This window comes from Cololabis saira, chromosome 20, assembly GCF_033807715.1.
Source record: "Cololabis saira isolate AMF1-May2022 chromosome 20, fColSai1.1, whole genome shotgun sequence".
Taxonomy (NCBI): Eukaryota; Metazoa; Chordata; class Actinopteri; order Beloniformes; family Belonidae; genus Cololabis; species Cololabis saira.
Window position 1 is genome coordinate 4921062 of NC_084606.1, and position 27527 is coordinate 4948588.

The 27527-nt window shown below is 44.4% G+C and overlaps 1 pseudogene; it reads left to right on the top strand.

The window, feature by feature from the left end:
- The first annotated feature begins 100 nt into the window (after nucleotides 1-100).
- On the top strand, nucleotides 101-26787 carry LOC133420147 (NLR family CARD domain-containing protein 3-like; annotated as a pseudogene).
- The last annotated feature ends 740 nt before the right edge of the window (nucleotides 26788-27527 follow it).

Sequence of the window (27527 nt, forward strand, 5' to 3'; positions counted from 1 at the left end):
CTCCTCCTCTTCCTCCTCCTCTCTCCTCCTCCTCCTCCTCCTCCTCCTCCTCCTCCTCCTCCTCCTCCTCCTCCTCCTCCTCTTCCTCCTCCTCCAGCTCTGACTCATTCCAGGATCAGTTCAGTTGCGTCTCAGTTGGTTTTTCTTCAGACTGCAGAATCTTCATCTTCAACTCTTCGGACTGTTTTTAGAAACTGTAAGTTTGAACTTTTTCTTCAGGAACTTTCCTGTTAGTTTCTGCTCCGTCGTGGTTGGAGAAGGTTTTCACTGCAGACTTTGGTCATTCTTGTGTCTGAAAACAAATCTACATGATTGTTAGATGACGATATTATTATTGTATTCATTCTTTATCTGTTGGAGCCGTTTTGCATCAATGTGATTTATGTTTAAGAGGATTAATAACTTTTGTAAGATTCCTTTGGTTTTATTTTTGTTCTAACCAGTGACTAGTCACAAAGCAGAATATTGCATTTCTATTGGCTGCTGTATGTAGAATAAATATACGGTAACTCAGTGAAAGTTTACAAGTCACTGGACCTTTGAGCTACACAGTCTTTAGACCAGCATACTTTATTTTATTCATAAACGTTAAGGATTTGGTTCTGTATTTAGTATGATTCTTCAGTTTTTTTGCTGCGTGCGATAAACCTTTCTGGTCCAAAGCTGCTGCTGCTGCACAGATCAGAGACACAGTGATGATCAATGATGATTAGTTTTCTTTATCAATCAAACTGTGAGGTGTTTTTATTTCCTGGAATGAAGCTGTCGTCTCCAGCATTAAAGTCAGTTTGGTTCCTGGAAGAAGTTGTTCTTTGGTGCTTGTGTAACTACTGAAGACGGCGTATCTTCATCCAGAAGTCTTCCTGACTGAACTTCCAACAGCATCACTGTTGACACAGAAGCTCCCAGAGGTTCATGCAGACGGGGTTAAAAACAACAGGCTGATTAACTGAAACATTTTACTGAGAGACGTAAAAGAAGTTGCTTCTCCAGGTCATAAGACTTCTTAATCAAGACACACCCAGCACTCTGGACTCTGAACTCTGTCAATCATCACACCTCATATCACGTCTATTAGTCGTTTGCACTGGATACAGCATGTTTATATCTCCTTATATTTGCACATTGAACCTTTGTCCCTGCAGATAAACCTCTGAGCTTCGTCACATTTACAGTAACAAGATTTTCAAGTTTCTGCAATAAAAACTGTTCACAGAATCACCTCACTGCAGTGGAAGCTTGTATGACTAATGTAGATTCTTCAGGCCTGGACATTTATTGGATGACACCACCCACGACTCTCTATATCAAACCATTCAAAACTTATGGCTGAAAATAGGAACTATCAAATATGGACCAATCAGATGAAGGGGGGGCGCGCTTTTTTGCGTCTATCGTCGCCACAGTAACGCTTTTGACTGAGAAAGTAATGCGCGTCGTCGCAGGATGGAAACGCAAATATTGATGTATAACACACCTGGGTGCACGTTACGGTTCGGGCGAAGAAGCGGCCGAAGAAATGGCGAAATAAATAAATTGCGGCAAAATTACACAATTAATTAAAAATGGCCGACTTCCTGTTGGGTTTCGGCCATGGCGCCAAGAGACCTTTGTTTAAGTTGTGACATGATACAGGTGTGTACGTGGATGTACGTCAAACCGTATTGTGGGGCTTGAGGCACAAAGGTTTCTAGGGGGCGCTGTTGAGCCATTCTGCCATGTACTTAAATCCAAACCATTAAAGCAGCACAACGTAACTTTCAGCTTTTCTGAGTTTGGCGGCATCTTTTGGACAAAGGCGGTAGTGCTTTACCAGAAAGAACACTACGTTTCCCATGAGCACCAGCGCGTACTGCCGGAAAACTCCTGTCCCGTCGCTGCATTTGTTTTGAGAGAAGACGGGACGCTTTTCTGTTTCACCAAGTGAACAGACGGAACGCAAAAAAAATATGTTAAACTGCTGGAAAGGAACTGGAATTTACCGGGATACCTTAAACAAGGAAGCCAGGGAGCGGTATATGGAGAAAATAATGATTATTAACGGTCTGGATCCATATTAAATCCCTACTAAAGAATGGAGCTCCTCGTCGGAGCTCCACTCTTTAGAAAGGATTTACTGGCGCAGTTCTGCAGAACCACCGTCTTACTACCTTGTTTAGGAGTGTTTGGCAGCTGCTTTGGTAAATGTTTGACTCGCCATGTGTTTCAATAAATTAGTATAATAGTACAACATACAGTACATGTTTTGTATTACTCTTACTTTTCTTTTCTTTTTTTTTGACTGCTTTGAAGAGGCTTTGAGGCGTGAGCAATATTTTTTTTTCCTCGTGAGATAATTTTTTTCCTCTGCAGCTACAAATCAAATAGTTAATATTTTTTCCTCAACAAAATTAATCGCACCGCAGAGAGCTGGCCAACAACTGCGTTTAGCTGGAGAAGTGGGGAATAAAACCCGTGTTTTGATCCGACGCCCGTCTGTGTGGGTGTTTGTTTGTTTACTGAGGAACGTTATGTTTGGTCGGACTCGTTACAGCCGCGATCCAACCGAGCCGACAACTCTTTTACTCTTTTAATTCGTTATCTCAGATAATTGGCCGGCCTCCGTGGTTCTGCCTCCGAGCAGGAAAGCGGTGAAAAGTGAAACCATTAAGATCTTTTCCCCACGTCTGTTGTGTGGAGCTGCTGCAGCCATAACGCAGCAACGGGTTACCAGCTTCTGCGGAGCTCTGTGCTCCACGCCCCACCCATTTTCGTCTCGACTACGAATCGGGAAGGAGGGGGAAGTGACGTATGCCGTAAAGCAGTCAAAGTCGTAAAGATTTGTAGTTTTTTAGTGTGGCAGGGTTCCTACCATGCTCCTCAAAGTTACATAGTGCCAGTGAAGGCGATACAGACCCCTCAGACCATGACAGAGGTTCAATAAACCTGTTGGAAGTTGATGTTCCATCACAATGATGATGATGAAATATTAGATTAAGGTGGAAAAGTTACGTAGTATCGCTTTAAATATCAAATATTTCGCTACGCCTGGCGTGCAAAATTTGGTGACTTTTGGGGCACGGTTAGGGGGGCAAAAAGGCCCTCCTTTCCTTTTGTCAGAAAAATAAAAAAGAAAGAAAGAAAAAAAAAAGAATTCCTACAGATACAATAGGGCCATCGCACTGTCAGTGCTCGGGCCCTAATTATAAAACCAAGTGACCTATACTGCTCAGTAGAAGCAAAAAAACAGGAGCAACAAACCAGAGCAGGATCAGCTGGTCTGTGTGCAGCACCAGTGATGTGTGTTTCTTCTGCAGATGAAGGTGTGTGTGTGAGCTGATGTGGACGTGAATTCAGCAGAATGGACCAGTGTGAGGACGGAGAAGACGGAGTCCCTCCCTCTAAAACCTCTCTATGTGGGGAACATGAGAGTCGGAGCAAAGCTCAGAGGTGAGATGAGCATCTCTATCTGTCCCTGACTCTTCTGCATGTCAGAGCTCAAGACTCACATCACCAAACATCATTATTACAGGAATCAACCTGGACCTGGACCTGGACCTGGAACTGGACCTGGACCTGGACCTGGATCTGGACCTGGAACTGGACCTGGACCTGGACCTGGACCTGGACCTGAACCCAGCTGTGTCTCCTTGAAGAGCGACAAGTCAAAAGACTTCATAATTCAATTTAGAGGAGACCAACGTTCTGCTGGAAAGAGGTGAGTGTATCCAAACTCTGCCAATGATTTATGTTTAATAATTTTTTAATAGACTAAATATTTGTATCTGTATAACTTATTTCTCATTTAAATAGAATATCTACATTGAACTTTTGTCTTCTATCAGGATCCATCAGAAATGAGACTCTCTGGAACATGAACCCAGCTTTTTGTCCTTGAAGAGTGACCACTCAAGGGACTGGTTCATTGGATTTAAAGGAGACCAACATTCTTCTTCAGAGAGGTGAGATATATTTAAACACATTAAATGTATTTAAATCATGTATTTGGAGGTCTCACCTTCCAGAGGACTGATCCTGGTGATGATCCAGAGTTCCTCTTACTGATCCTGATGGTCCAGATTTCCTCTTACTGATCCTGATGATGATCCAGAGTTCCTCTTACTGATCCTGATGATGATCCAGAGTTCATCTTACTGATGATGATCCAGAGTTCCTCTTACTGATGCTGATGGTCCAGATTTCCTCTTACTGATCATGATGATGGTCCAGAGTTCCTCTTACTGATCCTGATGATGGTCCAGGGTTCCTCTTACTGATCCTGATGATGGTCCAGAGTTCCTCTTACTGATCCTGATGATGGTCCTGATGATGGTCCAGAGTTCCTCTTACTGATCCTGATGATGGTCCAGGGTTCCTCTTACTGATCCTGATGATGGTCCAGAGTTCCTCTTACTGATCCTGATGATGGTCCTGATGATGGTCCAGAGTTCCTCTTACTGATCCTGATGATGGTCCAGGGTTCCTCTTACTGATCCTGATGATGGTCCCGAGTTCCTCAGCTGCTTCATGTCTCCATCAGTTGTCCGTCTTCTTGATCTCTAACGTTTCTTGGAGCAGAACTGGATCTTGTGAACGTGTGAATGCGCAGAGCTCTCACTGAGGTCACATGTTCTCGTCGGATCAGCAGGACTAGTAAACCTTCACCACCACCAGTCCTCTGATGGACTGTCCTCGTCCAAACAGGACTTCATGGACCTTCAGCTGTTGTTTGTCTCTGTGAGGACAGACATGATGTGAGCTAATTCTTCCTGGTTCCTCCACAGAGTGGACCAGCAGATCTCAGAGTCCCCCAGTGGTCCGTCTGTCCAGCAGCATCAGACCCAGCTGGACTCCATCTTTCAGGTCTGTACATGACCAACAACTGCTTCTCCTTCTGTTGTCCTGATGTCCATCTGCATGCTGGTCTATGGAGACCAGTGGACTGTCAGTCTGTCCATCATGGACCTGATGTTTGTCTCCATGCTGGTCTCTGGAGACCAGTGGACTGTCAGTCTGTCCACCATGGACCTGATGTTTGTCTCCATGCTGGTCTCTGGAGACCAGTGGACTGTCAGTCTGTCCATCATGGACCTGATGTTTGTCTCCATGCTGGTCTCTGGAGACCAGTGGACTGTCAGTCTGTCCATCATGGACCTGATGTTTGTCTCCATGCTGGTCTCTGGAGACCAGTGGACTGTCAGTCTGTCCATCATGGACCTGATGTTTGTCTCCATGCTGGTCTCTGGAGACCAGTGGACTGTCAGTCTGTCCATCATAGACCTGATGTTTGTCTCCATGCTGGTCTCTGGAGACCAGTGGACTGTCAGTCTGTCCATCATGGACCTGATGTTTGTCTCCATGCTGGTCTCTGGAGACCAGTGGACTGTCAGTCTGTCCATCATGGACCTGATGTTTGTCTCCATGCTGGTCTCTGTCAGTCTGTCCATCATGGACCTGATGTTTGTCTCCGTGCTGGTCTCTGGAGACCAGTGGACTGTCAGTCTGTCCATCATGGACCTGATGTTTGTCTCCATGCTGGTCTCTGGAGACCAGTGGACTCTCAGTCTGTCCATCATGGACCTGATGTTTGTCTCCATGGTTTCAGTCTGATAGTGTCCTTCATGTGGTCTTCTGTTCCAGCTGCTGGAGGACGACATCATCATGTTTGTGAAGGACCAGCTGAAGAAGATCCAGAGGGGTCTGAGTCCAGATTACCCAGAATACCTTGAGCATGTGTTGCTTGGTGAGGATGAAGAGCAGAGGAGCATCAGAGATGCATTTGTGAAGATCACAGTGAACTTCCTGAGGAGAATGAAGCAGGAGGAGCTGGCTGAGCGTCTGCAGAGCAGTAAGAGTATTTCTCTGAACATTTAAGCTGCTGGATAAATAACAACTAAACGCAAAATTCCCACGTGCCACGGGACTACTGCCGGATGATTGCGATTTTAATGATATTTCCTATATCAAACCATTCAAAAGTTATTGCAGAAAATAGGAACTATCAATTATCGACCAATCAGAAGAAGGGGCGGGGCTAATTTGCACCAATGAAGGCCAATGACTCAATACAGAGTCCAATGACACCACTCATGACTCTCTATGGCAAACCATTCAAAAGTTATTTACCTTATAAGTTATAGCTGGTGGGGGTATTTACTGGTGGGGGGCATTTCCTGGGGGGGGTATTTACTGATGGGGGTTATTTACTGGGGGTTGTATTTACTGGGGGGTATTTACTGTGTGGGGGGGTATTTAGTGTTTGGGGGGCATTTACTGGGGGGGGTATTTACTGGTGGGGGGTATTTACAGGGGGTTACTGGGGGGTATTTACTGTGTGGAGGGGTATTTAGTGTTTGGGGGGGTATTTACAGGGGGGTATTTACTGTGTGGAGGGGTATTTAGTGTTTGGGGGGGTATTTACGGGGGGTATTTACTGGTGGGGGTATTTACTGGGGGGGGGTATTTACTGCGTGGGGGGTATTTACTCGGGGGGTATTTAATAGGGGGTATTTACTGTGGGGGTATTTACTTGGGGGGAATTTAATGGGGGGTATTTACTGGGGGGGTATTTACTGTGTGGGGGGGTATTTAGTGTTTGAGGGGGTATTTACCGGGGGGGTATTTACTGGGGGGTTCTTCACGGGTGGGGTATTTACTGTGTGGGGGGTATTTACTGGTGGGGTATTTACTTGGGGTTTATTTACTGTGTGGAGGGGTATTGTGGTGGCAAGAATTGTTGTTTAAAAATTAAAATGAATGTCAGGAAACCTCAGCTGTCTTTCTGATGCTTTAATGAAAAGAGGAAAAATGTACATTCATGAATGGAGCCACACAGTCCAACGGTTAGTCCTGTGTGAGCTGAACTTGTTTAGAGACAAGCTATCTTATAGGTGAGAAGCTGGGAACTAGACAAAATATCACCCTGGCAATCATGCCAGGCCCTGTGTCAAAGGTGCATGACCTCTGCATAGGAATGTTCACTTGAAAACAGGCAACAGACATTGTTATACCAAAATTTCCCATTACAGTATTTGCTGTGGGGGGTATTTACTGGGGGGGTATTTACTCTGGGGGTTATTTACTGTGGGGTTATTTACTGGGGGGGGTTGGGGTATTTACTGGGGCGATATTTACTGGGGGGTATTTACTGGGGGGGTATTTACTCAGGGGGGGTATTTACTGGGGGGGTATTTACTGGGGGGGGCGGGGGAATTTACTGTGGGGGTTATTCGTTGTAGCGGGTACTGTTCCCCCAGAACCCATCAGGCTACAGGACTTGGGGTCGGCTAAGGTCAAAGGTCAGGGGTCAGATTTGAATCATGTGACCAGTTCTGGCTGAATGAGTCAGCAGCTGAATTCTGGTTGCCCCGGCAACAAGAAACTCTCTTGAGAACCTTCCAGTTTGGCTGTGAGAAAAACCCAGAATTTGGCTTCTGACAAGCTCTCAAATCATTCCGATTTGTGAGAAAACCGTAGCTCCTTGCAGAAAAAAAAAAAAATATATTGTGAGAGACACAGAACCCGACAGATTCTGACAATCTTAATTTTATTCAGATATTCCTTCAAATGAGTGAGAAGGCTCAGTGCGAAGACAGATTTAGATTTTTTGGAAGAAAACGATTTGCTACATTACAGTGAATTGGGACTGAAAAAGGTACTTGCGGCGCACTAGCCCCCCCCATTTCAATTTTGTGCATACCCCACCTGTCAAAGTCACATTTTATGAATCCCAACAAATATGTCTACATTCTGACCAAAAATGATTTGTCTGCCTTTTACGGTTTAGCCGTGAGCTCGTGTTACAAATAAAAATTCAGGTTATTTTTTTTACTGTTTCTGCCACTCTAGAAACCGACACCCGCACTCTAGATTTGACAAAAAAGTGATTTCCAGTCCTCGCTTGAGTGCTCATATCTTGAAAAGTGTACATCTTAGGAAAAAACAGTGGGTTTGGAGAGAGAAGAGAGGTTTTCCTCCGTTTTGAAGTTTGAATGACATTTTTACGTGCAAGTATGAGAAAGTTAGGTGACTCAGAAAAAGGTGAATTTGGGCTTTTTTTAATCTCATCCCATCCACAGTGTGACATTCCGGCCACACATACATGGGAAAATCATTAGTTTGGAAATTTGGAAATGTTTTTGCACTTCGTGCGAGAACTATTTGTGTGATAGCTCTGAAAATTCAGAGGACTGTAGTAAAATTCAGGGCCTACAACTTTCTAAATAGGTCTAGAATTTTTCGAGTAACGTTGTGCGAGTGGTGAGACTCCAAATTTCTCCCAATGCATTCCGGATGGTGCCAAATTGTCAATGGTCAATTGCTAATAAAAGTCATACCACTCGATTCACGCTTAAGGCGCACGTTTCTACGTTTTTTCTTTTTGTGTTTTCTCAAAGCTGTTTTATATAGCACCCTTCAAGGCACCCAGAGCGCTTTACAGAGATCATTATTCATTCATACACATTCTCACCGGTGGTGATAGCTACGTTTTGTAGCCACAGCTGCCCAGTAGACCGACGGAAGTGCGGCTGCCATATTGCACCAAACGGCCCCTCCGACCACCACCAAACATTCATACACATTCACACACAGGGGCAAGGTGGGTAAGGTTTCATGCCCAAGGACACTACGACAGCAAACTGGGACGGAGCGGGATTCAAACCGCCAAGATGAGATGAAGAACATTCGCCCCCACATGGCACCCCCTCCCCCCAGAGTTGCACCCTCCCTGTACAGGACAGCATAAATATGTTTACAACCACGAGATAACTGGAATATTGTAGTCCTGGTTTTCCTCTCCAAGAAATACTGTTGATTGGATCAGATCCTCTTCTGGTGTTTTCCAATGCTAAACCTGGAAAATCCACTACACAGACACCACAACAAGAACACAACAACCCACAAACCCACAACCCATCAGGGCTGCACTGCCAACATCCTGGTACTAGAAACCAGGACCCCAGATGTTCTTGTCACTTCCACGTCCTGAATGTTCAGAGGTGTTTTGGTGTTAAAAGTGATTCTACTCAGTATTGTACAGCTCATCGTAATGTTAGAGTCGACCAGTGTTGGTTCACATCCTGATTCTTTATAAGAAATAAGTTGAACTGTATAAAAACTAATTGCTTTCTTTTTTCCACTTTTATTAAGGTACTTTTGCTGAAGTTTGTAAAAAGCGGTTGAAGTCTAAGTTGAAGAAAAAGTCCCGGTGTGTATTTGAGGGGATCATTAAAGCAGGAAACCCAACCCTTCTGGAACAGATCTACACGGAGCTCTACATCACAGAGGGAGAGGCCGGAGAGGTCAACGAAGAACATGAAGTCAGACAGATTGAAGCAGCTTCCAGGAAACCAGACAGAGCAGAAACAACCATCAGACAGGAAGACATCTTTAAACCCCCACCTGGAAGAGATGAACCAATCAGAACAGTGATGACGAAGGGAGTGGCCGGCATTGGGAAAACAGTCCTAACACAGAAGTTCAGTCTGGACTGGGCTGAAGGCAGAACCAACCAGGACATCCAGTTCCTGCTTCCATTCACCTTCAGAGAGCTGAATGTGCTGAGAGAGGAGAAGTTCAGCTTGGTGGAACTAGTTCATCACTTCTTCAGTGAAACCAGAGAAATGTGCAGCTTTGAAGAGTTCCAGGTCGTGTTCATCTTTGACGGTCTGGATGAGAGTCGACTTCATCTGGACTTCCACAACAATGAGGACCTGACTGATGTTACAGAGTCCACCTCACTGGACGTGCTGCTGACAAACCTCATCAGGGGGAACCTGCTTCCTTCTGCTCGTCTCTGGATCACCACACGAACCGCAGCAGCCAATCAGATCCCTCCTGACTGTGTTGACATGGTGACGGAAGTCAGAGGGTTCACTGACCCACAGAAGGAGGAATACTTCAGGAAGAGATTCAGAAATAAGAAGCAGAGCAGCAGGATCATCTCCCACATCAAGACATCACGGAGCCTCCACATCATGTGCCACATCCCAGTGTTCTGCTGGATCACTGCTACGGTCCTGGAGAACATCCTGGAGAAAGTCATGGAAACCAGAGAGGGAGGGGGGCTGCCCAAGACCCTGACTGAGATGTACATCCACTTCCTGGTGGTCCAGGCCAAACTGAAAAGGGTCAAGTATGATGGAGGAGCTGAGACGGAGCCACACTGGAGTCCAGAAAGCAGGAAGATGGTGGAGTCTCTGGGAAAACTGGCTTTTGAGCAGCTGCAGAAAGGAAACCTGATCTTCTATGAACCAGACCTGAAAGAGTGTGGCATCGATGTCAGAGACGCTTCAGTGTACTCAGGAGTGTTCACCCAGATCTTTAGAGAGGAGAGCAGCCTGTACCAGGACCAGGTCTTCTGCTTCATCCATCTGAGTGTTCAGGAGTTTCTGGCTGCTCTTCATGTCCATCAGAACTTCATCAAGTCTGGAGTCAACCTGCTGGAGGAACAAAGAAAAACAGAGACCGACCTCTATCAGAGTGCTGTGGACAAGGCCTTACAGAGTCCCAACGGACACCTGGACTTGTTCCTGCGCTTCCTCCTGGGTCTTTCACTGGAGACCAATCAGAACCTCCTACGAGGTCTGATGACATCAAATCAAAGAATTTCACAAAACAATCAGGAAACTATCAAATACATCAAGGAGAAGATCAGTGAGGATCTGTCTGCAGAGAGAAGCATCAACCTGTTCCACTGTCTGAATGAACTGAACGATCGGTCTCTGGTGGAGGAGGTCCAATGGTCCCTGACGTCTGGACGTCTCTCCACAGAAAAACTGTCTCCTGCTCAGTGGTCGGCTCTGGCCTTCATCTTACTGTCATCAGAGGAAGATCTGGAGGTGTTTGACCTGAAGAAGTTCTCAGCTTCAGAGGAGGCTCTACGGAGGCTGCTGCCGGTGGTCAAAGCCTCCAAGAAAGTTCTGTAAGTACCAACAGGCACATGTAGGACCTCTGGAGTGGAGGCTAGTTTCTGACTACGTCTGGTTTTACCTCCACATTTCATGTTTTCTTCACTTGTTTGGGCTCTTTTTTTCAGCACAATCTCACATGAGTGAGTTTACACTGGTTATTTCATTTCCAGAGACTTTAATGTCACACTGGACCTAAAAGACCAACAGCACAGTTGGAGACACAACTACATTTTCTTCCATGGCAGTGAAATAACCTGGTTGTTGTTCTTTTCTTCCGTCTGCAGACTGAGTGGCTGTCACCTCTCAGAGGACATCTGTCCACTTCTGTCCTCAGTTCTCAGCTCTCAGTCCTCCAGTCTGACAGAACTGGACCTGAGCAACAACGACCTGCAGGATTCTGGACTGGAGCAGCTGTGTCCTGGACTGGAGAGTCCACACTGTCACCTGGAGTCTCTCAGGTCAGGATTCATTCCAGTCCTTTCCTGCTGACTGCCTTGCAGCAGATAATTCACTTCAGTCCAGTTTTACTGGTAGAACCCACTTCACTACAAACTCATCTCAACACTCCACACAGAAATCAAAGGTTTAAACCTCAGTGTGGTCTAATCAGTACTATATTATCTATTATTGATTAATGTAATCTTGATTAAGTTATGGAAACAACACTTTCTCTCCATCGTTCTGGATGTTTGCTTTAAAACCTGCAGTTGTGAATTAAACCACAGGGCCGACCTGCTCTGACCTTTGACCTTCTGTTCCTGAGGGACAACACCGTCCAACGTTGGTGACACTGAAGCTGTAGTTCTGTCAACAACATCATCCAGCTGTGCAGCAGCAGGATTCAGGATTCCAGCAGAATATCTCCTTCCACATGTTGATTTCCTGGAGAAATCCAGGGTTACTGCGTTTAGCGACGCTGGGTCACTACAACCCACTGATGACTGTTACCATGACGATGAGGGATGAGGGAGTGGTGCTGGATGACCATCAGCTGAGCCGACTGTCCATCAGTCATGTTACAAATAGATGTAATGTTTTCTATAAACTCTCCTGACGTGACACATTCACCGTCCTCAGAGTTGTCGTGGACGTGAAATCAGCCATGAGCTGGTTTTTGCAGCATCTAGCGGCCAGTCAAGGAACTGCAGCGAGTCAGAGTTCCTCATGAGACCCGACCCAGAAGTGAGATGGTCGGCGCTTGGTCTCCACCTGGACAGCCAGCGGTGAAGGACGACATGCCGTCAAACATGTCACCGGTCAGATTTGAGGTCCAGAGAAAACTCTGGAGTCCCACATCGTTTTAAATATGAGACCGGAAATCTGGGTGTAGTCATGGACTCAGACCTGAAATCTGGGTGTAGTCATGGACTCAGACCTGAAATCTGGGTGTAGTCGTGGACTCAGACCTGAAATCTGGGTGAAGTCGTGGACTCAGACCTGAAATCTGGGTGTAGTCATGGACTCAGACCTGAAATCTGGGTGTAGTCATGGACTCAGACCTGAAATCTGGGTGTAGTCATGGACTCAGACCTGAAATCTGGGTGTAGTCATGGACTCAGACTTGGACCTCCAGAGACATTAAAACATGGACAAAGTCGTCCTTCTATCACCTGAAGAACATCTCCAGGATCAAGGACTGATGTCTCTGCAGGACCTTGAAGAATTCATCCATGTTTATCTTCAGTGGACTTGATTCCTGCAACGGCGTCTTCACTGGTCTGACTAGCTGTCAATCACACAGCTGATCCAGAACACTGCTGGTTCTCACCAGAACCACGAAGGTGGACACATCAGTCCAGTTCTGAGATCTTTACACCGGTTCCCTGCACCTCAGAGAATAGACTCTAAAATACTTCCGGTAGTTTAAAAATCTCTGAATGGTTCAGGACCAAAATACATCGAGACTTGGGGCCAATCCCAATAAACCCCCTACTTTCTACCACTAGCCCTCACTCACTACCACTAGCCCTAAAAATGAGTAGGGCCCTTGTAATCTTCCTTAGGGATTGGGACACCACTTGCTACGTCACTGCGTGGTTTACATTTGGGTACGTAAGCGACTGCATAGTTACGTTTGCACATACGTCACACCATATCAGGAAACCGAGAGGAAGCAGGCTAGAAGCTGTTTTAATTTCAGCTGTAGCACTGTTAATATGGCACTTTATTAAGTTTTAATATTTTTTCAGGCGTAAAAGTAACCGTTAAGATCACCAAACTGGGCTCAGTTTATCCAAATAACGCCTGTTAAGAAATTTGCTCCGATGTTTACGGGGTGAGTAGAGCCGCCAGCTGATTTATGGTTCCATAAATCAGCCTTTATTCAGGCGTGATCTTTGCAACAACGGGCAAACTAGTGATTATGTACATTCACTGAGTGAATATTATGAAAGTAAAATATATATTTCTCGCTAGAAATGTATCAAAACGCATTTTTATGCAGAAACTAACTCAAAATATTGATTTTATTCACTAAAGAATAAGAAATGTCCGCCATGTTTTTTTTTTTGATTCATTCTGCAAATGATGACGTAAAGCATTCTGTGAAATTTTTCTGTCTGTCAGTCGGTGAGTCAGGATCTGAAATCCTTCACTATAAAGGGCTAGATTCATACTCACTAGCTCTCGATATGCTCACTACCCCTACATGCAAAGAGGAATTGGGACACCACTACCCTCACGGGAACACGCAAAATTTAGAGGTAGGGCTGAAAAGTAGGACTAGGGGGAGTATTGGGACTTGGCCTTGTTGCCATAGCAATCTCCCAGACCTCTCAGGTGTCCTGGTCCAGGTCTGCTCTGTGTCCCCAGAACCAGAACCAAACATGGAGGAGCAGCTTTCAGCTTCTATGCTCCACAGATCTGAAACAAACCTCCAGAAACCTGCAGGAACTGGAACCCTCAGTTCCTTTGAACCAAGTTAAAACTTGTTTGTTTACAGCCTTTGATGGATTATTGGAACTATTCTGAATTTAACTTTAAACAATGATAATATTATTTCTTAATTGTAACTCTAGTTTAAGGCTAACCTTTGTTTATTTTGCAACTGCACTAAAACTCATGATTTAAATTTTTTCCTATTTATTTTTCATGTTTTTCTCATGTGAAGCAGCTTGAATTGTTTGTTACTGAAATGTGATTTAACACAAACTTTACTGAAGACCAGTAGAATAGTTGGAGACACAACTACATTTTCCTCCATAACAGTGAAATAACCTGGTTGTTGTTATTTTCTTCCGTCTGCAGACTGAGTGGCTGTCACCTCTCAGAGGACATCTGTCCACTTATGTCCTCAGTTCTCAGCTCTCAGTCCTCCAATCTGACAGAACTGGACCTGAGCAACAACGACCTGCAGGATTCTGGACTGGAGCAGCTGTGTCCTGGACTGGAGAGTCCACACTGTCACCTGGAGTCTCTCAGGTCAGGATTCATTCAAGTCTTCTCCAGGTCCAGAGAACATGCTGCTAAACGTGTCTGCAGCAGGACACTTGAGCAGAGAACATGCAGTAGACCTGTGTTGTGTGTCTGCAGGCTATCAGGCTGTCTGATCTCAGAGGAAGGAAGTTCTTCTCTGGTCTCAGCTCTGACCTCCAACCCATCCCACCTGAGAGGGCTGGACCTGAGCTACAACCATCCAGGAGAGTCAGCAGGGAAGCTTCTGTCTAGACTGGAGGATCCCCGCTGGAGACTGGAAACTCTCAGGTAGGACACTCTCAGGTAGGACACTCTCAGGTAGGACACTCTCAGGTAGGACACTCTCAGGTAGGACAATCTCAAGTAGGACACTCTCAGGTAGGACACTCTCAGGTAGGACACTCTCAGGTAGGACAATCTCAGGTAGGACACTCTCAGGTAGGACACTCTCAGGTAGGACAATCTCAAGTAGGACACTCTCAGGTAGGACACTCTCAGGTAGGACACTCTCAGGTAGGACACTCTCAGGTAGGACACACTCAGGTAGGACACTCAGGTAGGACACTCTCAGGTAGGACACTCTCAGGTAGGACACTTTCAGGTAGGACACTCTCAGGTAGGACACTCAGGTAGGACACCCTCAGGTAGGACACACTCAGGTAGGACACACTCAGGTAGGACACTCTCAGGTAGGACACTTTCAGGTAGGACACTCTCAGGTAGGACACTCAGGTAGGACACCCTCAGGTAGAACACACTCAGGTAGGACACACTCAGGTAGGACACTCTCAGGTAGGACACACTCAGGTAGGACACTCAGGTAGGACACTCTCAGGTAGGACACTTTCAGGTAGGACACTCTCAGGTAGGACACTCAGGTAGGACACCCTCAGGTAGGACACCCTCAGGTAGGACACTCTCAGGTAGGACTCAGGTAGGAAGCAGTGATGAAAGTTCCTCCACACTTGTGCACGTTCAGGCTGCAGTGGAATCTTGTATGACTTGATGTAGATTCTTCAGAACTGGACATTTAGCAGATGACACCACCCACGACTCTCCATATCAAACCATTGAAATTTTATGGCAGAAAATAGGAACAATCAAATATTGTTAGATTGATTAGATTGATTCGCTAGGGTCCTCTGTATGGGCTTGCTGATTGGGTAACGTATTGCGTCACGCATCGCGTCACTTCCTGGTGTTGCGGTCTGTGCTGCTGCCGTCTCACGGCGTTTGCAGGCTCAGATCTCTCCCGACTTTTTATCTAAAACTTAGACTGTTTTCTGGTAAAATAACACTATATCTGGTACATTACTGTCTTTATTTCAACACTCGCTCATTTTCTCTTCCGTAACTTTCACTGTCACCAATCACCGATACATTTTCTGTCCGTTAGCCTCCGTTAGCATCTTAGCATGGCCGCTCCGGCTCCCACCGCTTCACCTCTTTCCTGCTCAGTGTGTGAAATGTTTAGTTATTCCTCTGCCTCCTTTAGTGAAGACGGTAAGTGCTTAAAGTGTAGCTTATTTGCAGGGCTGGAGGCGAGGCTCAGTCAGTTAGAGGTCCGGTTTGGCCAACTAAACCATAGTCCGAGAGCCTCCTCAGCTAACCAGGCTAAGCTAGCGGCGGACCGGCCCGTAGCAGCTGAGCGTAACCGCTCCCCTGCAGCTCCCGAGCAGCCGGCCAGGCAGGGCAGCTGGGTGACGGTTCGGAGGAAGGGTAGTCTTAAAGGGCTCACGGAACACCACCCGCTTCATGTGTCTAACCGTTTTTCCCCACTCAGCGACACATCTGTTGAGAAACAGACCCTGGTGATTGGAGACTCTATTGTGAGACATGTGAAGCTGTCATGGTTTTTCAGTTGAATATGTTTTTTACTTGTTAACTCACTCTCCTGTCATTCCAGACCCTGCCACCCTCATCAGCCAGAAATCCACTCATGCCCTTCACCTGTGCTTCCCCTGCCCAGCTCCACACCTGGTTTCCCTCATCAGCAGTTCCCCTCATATACCGGCCCATTTCCACCTTCTAGTTTGCCAGATTGTCGAGTGTTTGTGCCTCACTTTCCAGCGTTCCCGATTTTTGATCAGTTTTCTGCCTGCCTGCCTGTCTGTGACCCTGCCTGATTCCGGTTTTTGGATTTCTGCCTACCCCCTTGGATTGTTTGCCTGATCTGCCTGACTACCCGGTTTTGACCCCTGCCTGCCTTTTGACCCTGATTAAAGCCTCTTGGACTCTGATTGTGTTTGGTGTCGTGCATTTGGGTTCTCTGTCTTTGAGCCGTGACAGAAGCCGACTCCAGAGACCTTAGTTAGGTGTATCCCGGGGGCCAGAGCGGGCGACATAGAAGCAAATTTGAAGCTACTGGCAAAGGGTAATCGTAAATATGGTAAAGTTATCATCAATGTCGGAGCTAATGACTCCCGTCTTCGCCAGTCGGAAGTAACCAGAATGAATATTGTCTCGGTGTGTAACTTCGCCAAGACCATGTCGGACTCTGTAGGTTTTTCTGGTCCCCTCCCCAATCTGACCAGCGATGACATGTTTAGTCGCATGCTCTCGCTCCGCCGCTGGTTGTCTCAGTGGTGTTCAGAAAACGACGTGGACTTTATTGACAACTGGGAGACATTCTGGGGAAAGCCCGGTCTGATTAGAAGGGACGGCATTCATCCCACCCGGGATGGTGCAGCTCTTATGTCTAGAAATCTGGCCAATGTTATTAGACACTCCCCCTGACAATGCAGGGTCCAGGCCAGGATGCAGAGCTGTAGTTTAACAGGGCTGGAGGCGAGGCTTAATCAGTTAGAGGTGCCTAGCAAGATAGAAGTGGTTGCAGTTCCCCGCCCTCCAAAAGTTCACCAGGTGCAGCGTTATAGAGGCGTTAACCAAGATAACCTTGTAAAAATTAAAACCAATGTACATTTGGTACCAATTACAGACCTAAAAATTAGATGCGGACTACTAAATATACGATCATTAAGCTCCAAGTCTCTGTTAGTAAACGATATAATCACAGAGAGCAGGAGTGATGTTTTCTGCTTAACAGAAACATGGTTACAGGAGGAAGAGTATGTTAGTTTGAATGAATCAACTCCGCCCGGCTACTTTAATCATCACATTCCTAGAAGCACGGGCCGAGGCGGAGGAGTCGCAGCAATTTATAACTCCGGTCTCGAAACAAAAATTGAACCTAAGTGCAACTATAATACATTTGAAAGCCTCATGCTTGGTCTGAAATTTCCGAGCCGGAAATCAGAGAAGCCAGTTGTGTTAGTGGTAGTGTACCGGCCCCCTGCTGGTGCGTATCTGGAGTTTTTGTCTGAATTTTCAGATTTCCTTTCTGGATTATTGATCAGCACAGATAAATTCATCATAGTGGGTGATTTTAACATTCATATGGATGTTGAAAGCGATAATCTTAAATTAGCCTTCGATTCTCTTCTAGAATCAATGGGTATCTCACAAAAAGTGGATAAACCGACGCACTGTTTTAATCATACTCTCGATCTCGTTCTCACCTACGGTGTTGAAACTGATGGTCTGTTGGTGTCACCTGTAAACTCCCTTTTATCCGACCATTACTTAATAACGTTTGAATTTAATTTTGTTGATGTTGAAGTGCAAAATAGGAGGTATTATTTTAGCAGATGTTTGTCTGATGAAGTTATTGTTAAATTTAGGGAGGCCATTGCTTATCTTACGACAGTGCGAAATAGTGATGTAGTCGAGGCCAGTGACCTGGGTTCTACCTCTGCAGATGTTGATTTCCTTGCTAGTAACACTGCTGATTTGTTGCATTCAGCTTTAGATGAAGTTGCTCCTTTGAAAAGGAGGGTTTCTAGCCACAGGAGCTTAACTCCCTGGTATAATTCAGATATCCGCATGTTGAAACAAAACGTGCGTAAAATGGAAAGGAAGTGGTACTCTTGTAGGTCTGTAGACTCTCATCGTGAATGGAAAGATATTCTAATAGTATATAAAAAAGCCATTCGCAAAGCCAGAACAGCTTATTATTCAACGTTGATAGAGGATAACAAAAGTAACCCACGTTTTCTGTTCAGCACTGTAGCCAGGCTGACAAAGAGTCACAACTCTGTTGAGCCGTGCATTCCTGCAGCTCTCAGTAGTGAGGACTTTATGGGCTTCTTCAACAGTAAAATCGCGAGAATTAGAGAAGAAATCAACCAGCCGGTTGTAGGTGTTTCTTCAGCTTTAGCGACTTCCCTAGGCTCTGACTTGTCTCTAGACTGTTTTGATCCTATAGACCTCCCTGAGCTGACTTCACTCGTTAATAGAGCTAAGTCAACCACATGTATGTTAGACCCCATCCCGACTCGACTATTCAAACATATTTTTTCTCTTATTGGTACGAAAATACTGGACCAAATTAACTTATCCCTAAGTTTAGGATATGTACCACAGGTTTTCAAAGTCGCAGTAATTAAACCTTTACTTAAAAAACCTTCTCTTGACCCAGACACCTTAGCTAATTATAGACCAATTTCCAACCTTCCATTTGTGTCTAAAATTCTGGAAAAGGCAGTTTCAAGCCAGTTATGTGACTATTTGTATAGAAATGATCTGTTTGAAGTCTTTCAGTCAGGGTTCAGAATGCATCATAGCACAGAGACAGCACTTGTTCGAGTCACGAATGACCTCCTTATGGCCTCAGATAAGGGATTAGTGTCCATACTGGTTCTACTGGACCTCAGTGCTGCTTTTGACACTATAGATCATGGCATTTTACTGCACAGGTTAGAGCATGTTGTTGGGATTAAAGGGACAGCTCTATGTTGGTTTAAATCATACCTATCTGACAGGTTCCAGTTTGTTCATGTACATGAGGTTTCTTCAGAACAGTCAAGGGTCTGTTATGGTGTTCCGCAGGGTTCAGTGCTAGGGCCAATCTTGTTCAGTTTATACATGCAGCCGTTGGGAAGTATAATCCAGAATCACGGCATACAATTTCATTGTTATGCTGATGATACGCAGCTCTATTTGTCTATGAAGCCGGATGAAACAGAACCGTTAGTTAAACTTCAGGCATGTCTTAGGGACATCAAGGACTGGATGTCCAGAAATTTCCTGCTTCTAAATTCAGATAAAACAGAGGTTATCATTCTTGGTCCAGAGCATCTTAGGAAGGGATTAGATGGTGTTGCGATGGCTTCCAGTGCAACTGTGAGAAATCTTGGTGTTATTTTCGATCAGGATTTGTCGTTTAAACTATATGTCAATCAGGTTTGTAAAATAGCCTTTTTCCATCTCCGTAATATTGCAAAGATTAGGAAAATCTTCTCACAGAGTGATGCAGAAAAACTAGTTCATGCGTTTGTATCTTCTAGACTAGATTACTGTAATGTGTTGTTAGCAGGATGTCCAAGTAATTTGCTGAATAGGCTCCAGCTGATCCAAAATGCAGCAGCACGAGTACTGACAGGAATTAGCAGGAGAGACCACGTCTCTCCAGTGTTAGCGTCGCTCCATTGGTTACCCGTAAAATTCAGAATCCAATTTAAAATTTTATTACTTGCGTATAAAGCCCAAAACGGCTTAGCTCCGCATTATTTGCAAGACCTGATAGTGCCTTATGTTCCTGTCAGAGCTCTCCGTTCTCAGAGTGCAGGTTTACTCGTAGTTCCTAGAGTATCTAAATGTAGATTTGGAGGGCGGGCGTTCTGCTATCAGGCGCCACTACTATGGAACCAACTTCCAATCTGGGTTAAGGGGGCTGACACCACCTCCACCTTTAAAACTAAACTTAAAACATTTCTGTTTAGTAAAGCCTATAGTTAGTGTTTAGTAAACCTCTAGCTGGTGTTGGTAAATCTCTAGGTAGTGTAAACTTTAGTGTGTCAGAGTCGCTCCTGTGGTTTCTTGTGCTGGCCCCCCCTTCTCCTCCCTTTTCTCTCTTTTGTCCATGTTGCAGCATCCTTTGCCGGACACCGGAACCTGCAGTGTGGGAGTGAGGGGGGCAGGGTAACGGCCCCTTTTGGGCGGGGGAGAATGTTCGTCCCTCAAGACTCCTCTCCCTGGCCCTGCCCCTTCTCAACCTTTCCCCGACCCTGCACCCCAACCTGGGACTTGATGATTGGGCCGGAGCTTCGGGAGCTGCGTGCTGGCCTGCGGTCCCCACCCCTGGTCATCCCGTTGCTGGCCCCCCCTTCTCCTCCCTTTTCTCTCTTTTGTCCTGCAGGTGGCCGTGGGTGGCTTGTAGCTTGCATTACGGAGCACAAGTCTTTTCCTGACCCTGCACCCCAACCTGGGACTTGCTGATTGGGCCGGAGCTTCGGGAGCTGTGTGCTGGCCTGCGGTCCCCACCCCCGGTCATCCCGTTGCTGCTTCCACCTGCCTGCTGTGCTGTTGCCGTCCCTGACCCACCAGTCTGGCCCTCGGCAGGAGGGTCCCCCCTGATGAGCCTGGTCCTGCTCAAGGTTTCTTCCCTCCTAAAGGGGAGTTTTTCCTTGCCACTGTTTGGCTTAAGGTTTTTCTCCCACTAGGGGAGTTTTTACCTGCCATTGTTTATGTAATAACTGCTCGGGGGTCATGTTCTGGGTATGGGTCTCTGTAAAGCGTCTAGAGACAACTCTGTTGTATTAGACGCTATATAAATAAAATTGAATTGAATTGAATTGAATTATTGACCAATCAGAAGAAGGGGCGGGTCTAATTTGCACCAATTATGTTCAAGGACTCAAAACCATGTCACCACCCATGACATGACTCATGTCAATACATTCAAAAGTTATGGCAGAAAATAGGAACTATCAAATATGGACCAATCAGACGAAGGGGGGGTGTGCTTTTTGGTGTCTATCATCGCCACGGTAACGCTTTTGACTGAGAAAAGTAATGTGCGCCGTCGCAGGATGGAGACGCACATTTTGATGTATAACACACCTGGGTGCACGTTATGTTTCCGTCCGCATTAACGGCCGAAGGAATGTCATAAATTGCGCCAAAATTACACGATTAATTCAAAATAGCCGACTCCCTGTTTGGTTTAGGCCATGGCGCCAAGAGACTTTTCTTTAAGTTGTGACATGATACAGGTGTGTACCGATCTTCGTGCATATACATCAAACTGTATTGTAGGGCTTGAGGCACAAAGTTTTCTAGGGGGCGCTGTTGAGCTATTAGGCCACGGCCATTAATGCAAACCATTAAATATCACATTTTTTGCCAGGCCTGGCCTGGTGCAAAATTTGGTGACTTTTGGGGCACTTTTAGGGGGAAGGCCCTCATTTCGTCGGAAGAAGGAAAAAAAAAAACAGAACATTTCCTACAGATACAATAGGGCCTTCAAACTGTAAGTGCTCGGGCCCTAATAGGATGTTAGATGTTAATTGACATTACTAAGACTAAATTATATAATACAGTAGGTTCATGGCTGTGCATTTCAAAACCCTGAACTTACACCAGTTGACCAAATTCACTGCCTTCCATCAAAAAAGTATGGATCTTACCAAGAAATGTTCTTATTTCTAACTTAAAAATGCCATTACACCTGATAACACACAATACTTAAAAGGTTAGCTGTTATTCCACAGTTCAATTGAACTTTCATTTGTGTCAAGCTAATTTTAAGTTCTAGTTAAGTTTCAAGTTAAAGTCTTGATAAGATTTTGAGTTTTGGCAGTGTTAAAAAAAAATGATGAGCCCTGCTGTATTGGAGCACATTAGCCACCAGCGCTACCTGATATTTTATCCATCAATGAATACAGAGATACAATTGAAAACTACCCAGTTAGCTTTATTACGTTTTTATTGTTCATCCTCATCTCTCTACAGCTCTGTGTTTTTACAGATTAAATGTGTTAGACGCATCGACTGTAGTCATAATTAATAGAAACCCAGCCCTCCACAGGGCTAACGTTATGTTAGCAAGGTACCGTAACGTTAATCTCATTAATTAGCGCTACGTTAACTTAATTTTACCGTGTCTGGGGTGCTGGTCCTCCCTCTGGGAGTAACAGGGTGTTGGTGGAGAAGCTGCAGCATTGAGGACGTACTGTTGTATCAGCTCTGTCTTACAGTCAGTACTGGAGTTGAGGGGGGATGAGGGGAGAAGGCATCCCCCCTAAAATAAAAACGGTCCAAATCATCACCCCTGAAATAAAAACGGTCCAAATCATCGCCCCTGAAATAAAAACGGTCCAAATCATCCCCCCTGAAATAAAAACGGTCCAAATCATCCCCCCTGAAATAAAAACGGTCCAAATCATCCCCCCCTGAAATAAAAACGGTCCAAATCATCCCCCCTGAAATAAAAACGGTCCAAATCATCCCCCCTGAAATAAAAACGGTCCAAATCATCCCCCCTGAAATAAAAACGGTCCAAATCATCCCCCCTGAAATAAAAACGGTCCAAATCATCCCCCCCTGAAATAAAAACGGTCCAAATCATCCCCCTCCTGAAATAAAAACGGTCCAAATCATCCTCCCTGAAATAAAAACGGTCCAAATCATCCCCCCTGAAATAAAAACGGTCCAAATCATCCCCCCTGAAATAAAAACGGTCCAAATCATCCCCCCTGTAAAACTGCCATCCCTCCTTTCCATCCCTTATGTCATTTCATCAATGAATGTGGTTTTACTGCTATTTCAACATTTAGAGTCATCACCAGAAAAATAACACCAGAAATATAACTTATTTGACAATTTTCACCTGTTTCAAGTAAATTTTAATTGAAATAAGTAGAAAAATCTGCCAGTGGAACAAGATTTATCTTTTCATTACTAGCAAAATAATATTGTTCCACTGGCAGATTTTTCTACTTATTTCAAGTGAAAATCTACTTGAAACAGGATAAAATTGTTGTTTTTTCCAGTGATGAGTCTTGTTTTAAGTCTGAGATTTTTTTTACTAAAATTAGACATTTTAACAAGAAATAAGACAAATATTCTTGTTAAGATTGTGAGTTTTTGCAGTGATCCATGTTACTTATCCTGTGAAGCACAGAGTCATATTGATAAGTTCAGAAAAGTGTTTTTTATTGTTGTGTTTTGATGTATTTGATGTAAGCCCAGTGGATATTTAAAGCTTACAGAAGGCTGCATTTAACTGCTGCTATGTCATTCCTGCAGTATTTCTGCAGGTGTTTTGGTCACTGCTATTATTTGTAATATATTATATTATTTGTAATCAGCATAAATGATCTGTCCCCATATGATCAAATCCACCATCCCCCCTGATTTCTTTTTTACAACTCGAGTACTGCTTACAGTGAAACAGCAACAGTGTGGCCTCGGTGTTTTCCAGCTGGAAATGACCCACACTTTTCACATTTTCTGCCTTTTCTTTTGCTTTAAACCAAACATTTCCTCCTCTTTCTTATTCCTTTACGTGCGCGGCGTCAGCGTGTTGTGTTGCATTAAACGTAGTCCGGGGGAAATACCAGCTTTGAGCTGCAAAATTAAACGATTCCTCGAGGCAGAAAAAATTCCTCCATCATGTTTTCTAATCCAATTACTCAAATTATTCGAGGAATTGTTTCAGTCCTAGTCTCGTTTTGGTCAACGAAAATGAAGACACATTTTAGCAGAGGTTTTATTTTGTAGTCTACATTTTAGTCTGGTTTTTATTCCTGTACAATATTACATTATATATTTAATTATCGTTATCGTCACATGACCACAATACGGAAGAGTATCAGGGCTAGGCAGGAGAAAAATAGAAATAATATTTTAGAGGTTTTTTTTTTTTTCATTATGCACTTCGAGGAAAAAGTCGAAATGTAGAGAAAAATGTTGAAATGTCAAAATGAATGTTGAAGTACAATTTGGAGAAAAAAGTTGAAATTTCGAGAAAGAAGTGTAAATGTTGAGAAAAAGCTGTGACATCTCTGCTTCCTCTGAGAGAGACTGAGCTGCTCTGTTTATGTAATAATTGCTCGGGGGTTTATGTTTATGTTCATGTTCATGTTCTGGATCTCTGAAAAGCGTCTAGAGACAAACATCTGTTGTATTAGACGCTATATAATAGGGGTGTCACGGTACACACAAGTCACGGTTCGGTACGTACCTCGGTACAGGGGTCACGGTTCGGTACGGGTTCGGTACAACAGGAAAAAAAATACAAAAAGTCCCAAATGTATAAGACGAGTTTTTTCTTCCTTTATTTTGATCATAGCATTTGAAAGTTAAAGTTTGTTCAATTGGCTACAAAACTAAAAAGCATCTCTTATTAAAATGTAAAATAAATAGAATAAAACATTTAACTTGTGCATTAGTGTTTTTAATTTTACCACGGACTGGTTTATGTGAGTGCGGGATGGTATTGTAACGAGCTCGAGCACTTGTAATAAACACTTGAACCCGGGCTCCTCTACTGCTGCATATGGGCAGAGCCGTCTGGGGGCGGAGCATTCTCCATGGGCCCTTATGATAGTCATTTTAACGTTCAACAACATCATCCTACCATCAAACTACATTTATTCTCACTTTTATTGAGCCAAGCCTATAGGCCTATGCTGCAGAAAGCAGAGTAAAGTCACACACACACACACACACACACACACACACACACACACACACACACACACACACACAAGCCTGTCAGCTGTCAATCACACGGCGCTGAAAACTCTGATAGTCACAGACCGACTCAGTTCCATCTTTGATTCAGCTTAAATACAAAAAAAACATAACTGGTCTAAAATGACACAATCTATCTAGATAGATAGACACAGCGGTCTATTAACATCATTTCTGAGCTCTATAATAGAGAATAGACTCGGCGGTCTAGTTGACAACAACACAAGCACATTACAGGCAGAGCAAGACACATTCTGATAAAGACATTATTTAAGAAGGTAACACTGACTCACCAATGGCAGTCGCCTCTTCCATAACCCAAAATAATCCAGGTAACGTGGAAAACAGGGTAACATTCAAAACTTTGTACAAATTTACTCCTCTTTTAAACTTTAGCGCTAATCTCCTTCACGGCAAATTTGCTGTGACTGTTAAGGCTGATTTATGGTCCCGCGTTACACCAACGCAGCGCCTACGGCGAAGGTTACGCGTCGCCGCATAACCTCGCCGTAGACTGCGCCGTACCCTACGGCGTATGCTCTGCGTCGATTTAACGCAGAACCATAAATCAGTCTTTACACCCAACCCGCTTTGGCTGGCGGCCCCGGTGCGTTCAGGACAGTTGTAAATTAAGAATTAAAACATTTTATCGTTATTATAGCCTACAATTTATGATGATATATGAATTGCACATATATTTATTGATATGCACAGACTAGCACACATTTAGGTCTGTAATGGAACGTGACTGTTGATATTTATAAGGGAAAAAAAACGATGATTGATTTTTTTTTTTTTTTTTTTTTAACTCAGTCAGACGTATTCGCCGTATGACTGCGTGAACCGAACCGTGACCCCCGTACCGTGACGGGACGGGACGAATACAAATACCGTTACACCCCTACTATATAAATAAAGTTGAATTGAATTGAATTGAATTGAATTGAATTGACCCTCCTCCTCCTCCTTCCAGGGTGGAGCCTGCTGGACAACGATGGCTGACACCAGGTCTGAGGAAGTGTACGTGTGTTTTTATTCAACCATCTTCACTCCTTCATGAGTCCATCAGTGATCAATAACTGATCAATAATAACTGCAGCTGCTTGTTTGTTCTCTCCATCAGATTCCTGTCGACTCACCGTCGACACAAACACAGTCCACAACCACATCAAACTGTCTGATAACAACAGGAAGATGATGTTTGTGGAGGAGGATCAGTCATATCCTGATCATCCAGACAGGTTTGATTCCTATCCTCAGCTGCTGTGTAGAGAAGTTCTGACGGGTCGCTGTTACTGGGAGGTCCAGTGGAGCGGATATGTTTGTGTATCAGTGAGTTACAGAAGAATCAGCAGGAAAGGAGACTCTGATGACTGTGTGTTTGGATGGAACGATCATTCCTGGAGTCTGATCTGTTTTCCAGATGGTCAGTACCGTGTCCTTCACAATAACAGAGGAACATCCACCACCTCCTCATCTCCATGTCCAGACTCTGGCAGAGCAGCAGTTTACGTGGACGTTCCTGCTGGAACTCTGTCCTTCTATGAAGTCTCTGACAGACTGATCCACCTCCACACCTTCATCACCAGCTTCTCTGAACCTCTCTATGCTGGATTTGGATTATGGTACAGGTCTGATTCTGGTTCCTCAGTGTCTCTGTGTCCAGTTTAGTCTCCAGAGTCTCCGCTCAGAGAAACTGTCTCTGTTGGATCCTGGACTTGGACTCTGGTTCTGGTTCCTCAGAGTCTCCATGATGAAGATGAAGATGATGATGATGATGATGATGATGATGAAGATGATGAAGATGATGATGATGATGATCACAACAATCACCGTTTATTTATTTTTTCTTGGTTTATTGTGTTTTTATTTGATATTTTTCACCTGTAAATACTATTATTTACTGGAATGTTGACGTTTGATCATAAATTAGATTTTCATCTCATTATTCTTGTTTTATTGTTGATTCTGACTCTGTCTCGGGGCCGTTTAGAAATGTAAATAATTCACTGGACCGACAACTTTCACATGCTCATCCATTTTCACTTCTCTGCTACTATTATTATCTGAATTAATTAAAATAAAATCTAAGTACAATTCGATTATGACACTTGATTCCAAATGTAGTTTTTCAACAAATTGTAGTATTTTCTCCTAAAACGTGGTTTAGCGGTTAATAAACCATCCAGTTATCAAATGTTCATAAACAGACATAACTGTGCTGGCGTCTGATTTATAAACGTCATCATTTCATCTGGAATAACCAGAGTATTAAATATCAGAAATGAATCTTGGATTAAAAACAACATTCTTTCCGTGTCATGGGTTATTGAAAGCTCCTTCTTCCACATGGGGAGGTTTTAACAACATTTATTCCAATAACGGCCAAAGAACACGGCTGCGGCTGTGACGTCACCAAGTCCGTCCAATCAGCAGCAGATGTCGCTGTTTGACTGAACCACGTGATCCGAAGCAGCGAGTCCGTGGAACGGATGGATGTTTGGTTTCCACATGTTTCTAAACTTTGTTCTAAACATGACAGATGTGGTTCTGACACTGCAAACTTATGAATAATTATCAGCAGAGATTCTACAGCCGAGCTACAACCAGGGACTTTCTGATGGAAATAAACAGTTAGGAGCAATGAACACACACGCACCAGCTATTTATGTTCAATCAATGTTT